Here is a 5,000-nt window from a genome sequence, read left to right as displayed (position 1 = left end):
ATATTAATATATTTGGTTTTATTATCCATATATTTTTTATCATCAACATATATACCTTTATGGTTTAAAAAATTGTACTGACACTGTCAGATATACATGTCATGAAGGAGAATCTGATTTTTTTTTTTTTTTTTTTTGTTACATTATATATTATTGTTACAAATTAGTTAAACAATCTTTGTAATAGGATCTTTTGATGTTGTTTCACAGAAACACTCGGTTTTATTCCAATAAATCCTAGACAGAGGAGATTATAATTATATATTTCAAAAAATCACACGTCGTCACAACTTTTGGAGGGAAAATTGCGTCGTCTTTCAAAATGGTGTATTACATATTATATACAAACAAACAATGTATTGTCAAGTATTATTATTAGTAGTAGTAAAACCACACGCGTTTGAGTAAGTATGTGTTATATTAATCAATTAATTAATCAATTAATTAATTAATCAATTAATTAATTAATTAATTGATTAATTAATTAATTAATTAATTGATTAATTAATTAATTAATTAATATATTTATATTTATTTATATTTATATCAGAAAAAATAAACCTAACCTAACTAACAGTTTTCTTTTTTGAATATGAATAATTTTTTTAATATTAATTATTTCGTACTTTTTAACTCATATTGAAAAGTGATTATAGAACAGTTTTCTTTTTAATACTAATAATTATTTTTTAATATATATTAAATTATAATATATTATTATTGATATAAATATTAATTTTATAATATTAAATTATTAATATTAATATCAATATTAATATTAATATTAAATATTAATATTAATATTAAATATAAATATAAAAATATTAAAAGTACTAAATATTAATATTAATATTAATATTAATATTAATATTAATATTAATATTAATATTAATATTAATATTAACACTAACACTGACGCGTCACACACAAGGATATCCCTGAACAGTTTGCTATCTATACGTGCACCGCAGTGGACGGTTGAGAGTGCAGACGCGACAGTGCGTCGGCGCGCTCGACTCGTCTCGCTGACGGAGGCGCGATGTGCGCGCGCGCTTGCGCGCTTTTGAAAACCCCGAGTCTTAGTGTGCAGATGCGCGCCGGCGCTCTGTGTCCGTCGTCTCTGCGCACAATTTATAAGATTCGGGGAGAGCGCTTGAGCGCGCGCGCGCGCTCTCGTTTCTGATAACGATACCAACTCTCCTTTTACATACAAAATCATCCAATAGGTGACGTGCTCTGTGTGATGTTGCGTGCTTGTTAATTTGTTTCTATATTATAACTTTTATATATTTATATACACATACGGCGGTGTTGTGTGTGGTGTGTTGTATATTTTTTTACGATACGCTGCAATGTGTGTTGTTGTTGTGTGTGTTGTGTATGTTGTAATATTAGAGACAGACTGACAAACGAAACAAACTCTTGCTGGGTTTAGTGTTTAAAAAAGTGTGCGTCGTTTGTTGTGTATGTGTTTTATGTTTAATGGAGAGTTTGTCGTTTTCGCCCTCACTGTCGACCGACGGACACACGGTGTGCGTTTTTTGATACCAATGCTCATCCGTCCGACTAGGTCGATCAAGGTGACGTGTCCCACAGGCCTCACGGTAGTTATTGCCGTGCGGGTAGTGCGCGTCGCCGACCACCCAACAAAAATTACCGGGTTAAAGAGAAACGTCTCCTCCGCTGTTAGCCACACTGCCACCGGCGGCGGGGCGTTCTCTCTTCGCCCACACAACAACACACCACTATAATATAAAATAATCGTATACCGAGGACCCTTCGTTCGTACGACTTGTGTTTCTGGCCCCACCGACACCGGGTGTTCTGACGTGAATGCGTGTACGCTTTCACTATATGTGAAAAACGTAACGATGTTTACAAAGCGTCGCGTCTATTAGCGAACTTTCGGTTGAGGTCTCTCTCGACCCGTGTTTATAAAATAAACACAAAACTCCACAGTGCTCTCTCGCTTCGCTCTCTTTCCCTATAACGGAGGAGAATGAGTAGTAGGAAGATGCACGCGCCGCTCTCGTCCGGTCTTCGGACGAGACGCGGCGTTTCACTGTGTTGTGTTCACACACACACACGCTGACTAGAGAGCGCGCTCGCGCGCTTTTTGTTAGCTCCCTGGTTGATCCTGCCAGTAGTTATATGCTTGTCTCAAAGATTAAGCCATGCATGTCTCAGTGCAAGCCGTATTAAGGCGATACCGCGAATGGCTCAATATATCAGTTTTGGTTCCTTAGATCTTACTCGGTTACTTGGATAACTGTGGTAATTCTAGAGCTAATACATGCAATCAGAACTCTGACCAGTGATGGGATGAGTGCTTTTATTAGATCAAAACCAATCGACGGTGGGTGCGGACTCGCGCTCGAAGTCGTTAATTTTGATGAATCTGGATAACTTTTGCCGATCGCATGGTCCAGTACCGGCGACGCATCTTTCAAATGTCTGCCTTATCAACTTTCGATGGTAGTTTCTGCGACTACCATGGTTGTCACGGGTAACGGGGAATCAGGGTTCGATTCCGGAGAGGGAGCCTGAGAAACGGCTACCACATCCAAGGAAGGCAGCAGGCGCGCAAATTACCCACTCCCGGCACGGGGAGGTAGTGACGAAAAATAACGATACGGGACTCTTACGAGGCCTCGTAATCGGAATGAGTACACTTTAAATATTTTAACGAGGAACAATTGGAGGGCAAGTCTGGTGCCAGCAGCCGCGGTAATTCCAGCTCCAATAGCGTATACTAAAATTGTTGCGGTTAAAAAGCTCGTAGTTGCATTTGTGCGCCGCGCTGTCGGTGCACCGCATCCGCGGTGATACTGACACGTTTGCGGAGCATATCGTCGGTGAATCGGTGGTAAAACACCGGTTCAATATCAAAATCCTATCGCGATGCTCTTCAGTGAGTGTCGAGGTGGGCCGACAATTTTACTTTGAACAAATTAGAGTGCTCAAAGCGGGCTCAAAATGCTGCTTGAATATTTCGTGCATGGAATAATAGAATATGATCTCGGTTCTATTTTGTTGGTTTTCAGAACTCCGAGGTAATGATTAATAGGGATAACTGGGGGCATTCGTATTGCGACGTTAGAGGTGAAATTCTTGGATCGTCGCAAGACGAACATCAGCGAAAGCATTTGCCAAAGGTGTTTTCATCAATCAAGAACGAAAGTTAGAGGTTCGAAGGCGATTAGATACCGCCCTAGTTCTAACCGTAAATATGTCATCTAGCGATCCGCCGACGTTACTACAATGGCTCGGCGGGCAGCTTCCGGGAAACCAAAGATTTTGGACTCCGGGGGGAGTATGGTTGCAAAGCTGAAACTTAAAGGAATTGACGGAAGGGCACCACCAGGAGTGGAGCCTGCGGCTTAATTTGACTCAACACGGGAAATCTCACCAGGCCCGGACACCGGAAGGATTGACAGATTAACAGCTCTTTCTTGATTCGGTGGGTGGTGGTGCATGGCCGTTCTTAGTTGGTGGAGCGATTTGTCTGGTTAATTCCGGTAACGAACGAGACTCTAGCCTGCTAAATAGGCGTCGCCATTTAGGTGTGCGCGGCTTCGGTCGCGCAACTCACTGGCGGCGTATTAAAATTCTTCTTAGAGGGACCGGCGGCTTCGAGCCGCACGAGATTGAGCAATAACAGGTCTGTGATGCCCTTAGATGTCCTGGGCCGCACGCGCGCTACACTGAAGGAATCAGCATGTTCTCCCTGGCCTAGAGGCCCGGGCAACCCGTTGAAACTCCTTCGTGCTGGGGATTGGGGTTTGCAATTATCCCCCATAAACGAGGAATTCCTAGTAAGCGCGAGTCATAAGCTCGCGTTGATTACGTCCCTGCCCTTTGTACACACCGCCCGTCGCTACTACCGATTGAATGATTTAGTGAGGTCTTCGGACCGACACGCGGTGGCTTCACGGCCGTCGGCGTTGCTGGGAAGTTGACCAAACTTGATCATTTAGAGGAAGTAAAAGTCGTAACAAGGTTTCCGTAGGGGAACCTGCGGAAGGATCATTAACGTGTATACGTACGCGCGCGCGCACACGTGTCGCGTGTGTATGCGTAAAATAATCCATAGATATATAGAGACGCACGCACAAACACCACCACCACCACCACCACCACCACACAACACGTGTGCGTGCGTGCGTGCGTGCGTGCGTGCGTGCGGTGGGTGCGGTGCGGGGTGTGCCGTGAAGAGATATCAGAGAGACGACGGGTAAAAATCCGCAAGCCTCGTCGCGCTCTCACGGACACCGAAAATTTAATGCGCGGTTTAGAGCGGGCGCTTCGCGGCGCCCATTCTAAGATATTATTATTATAATTTTTTTTTTTTTTTTTTACCACAACCAAAAGAAACCACTACCCTGGACGGTGGATCACTTGGCTCGCGGGTCGATGAAGAACGCAGTTAACTGCGCGTCATAGTGTGAACTGCAGGACACATTTGAACATCGACATTTCGAACGCACATTGCGGTCCCTGGAGACACATCCGGGACCACTCCTGTCTGAGGGCCGGCTGCATAAAAACAAAGGCCACACTGCGCGCTAACTTCGCGCACGTGACGGTTCCGACGTTGTTGTTGCTGCTGCTGCTGCTGCTGCTCTCTCTCTCGCGCGTGTAGAGCGCGCGGGAGTGTTGGGTGGTTGGAGTAGTGTGAAACACACGTGTCAGGTCCGTTCAAAAATATTATATTGCCGCGGGTTGGGTTGGGTGTGTGTGTGTGGGGTACTACACAACACTCCTTGCGGCGGCCGGCGCGCCGAAGCGACTCTTCGTTGGTGAGATTGATGCCAGAGGAGAGTGTGTTCGGTCGCGCCGCGCCGCGCAATATACCACCACCAACCACTAAGCGGAGGTAGGCGGACTCGACGTCCGAAGAGCGTATCGACGTCGCCTTCGAAGCGCGCCGCGTCGGCGTCACAGCCGGCGCGCTCGCTCGTTCGCGCCGCCGTAGCGCTGACGGATATCGAGTCTGCCTC

The 5,000-nt window shown here is 44.8% G+C and overlaps 2 non-coding genes across 2 annotated transcripts; both read left to right on the top strand.

Moving 5' to 3' along the window:
• Positions 1–2,124: 2,124 nt before the first annotated feature.
• Positions 2,125–4,032, top strand: LOC128682652 (small subunit ribosomal RNA). The gene has a single exon (XR_008406141.1). It is a non-coding gene; the product is annotated as a small subunit ribosomal RNA (ribosomal RNA).
• A 346-nt stretch (positions 4,033–4,378) lies between these two features.
• LOC128682651 (5.8S ribosomal RNA) lies at positions 4,379–4,535 on the top strand. Its single transcript, XR_008406140.1, has one exon. It is a non-coding gene; the product is annotated as a 5.8S ribosomal RNA (ribosomal RNA).
• The last annotated feature ends 465 nt before the right edge of the window (positions 4,536–5,000 follow it).

The sequence above is a fragment of the Plodia interpunctella genome, chromosome 30, assembly GCF_027563975.2.
Source record: "Plodia interpunctella isolate USDA-ARS_2022_Savannah chromosome 30, ilPloInte3.2, whole genome shotgun sequence".
Lineage (NCBI taxonomy): Eukaryota > Metazoa > Arthropoda > Insecta > Lepidoptera > Pyralidae > Plodia > Plodia interpunctella.
Note: the sequence above shows the minus strand (reverse complement) of the source record. Positions and strands in the feature narration are given on the sequence as shown.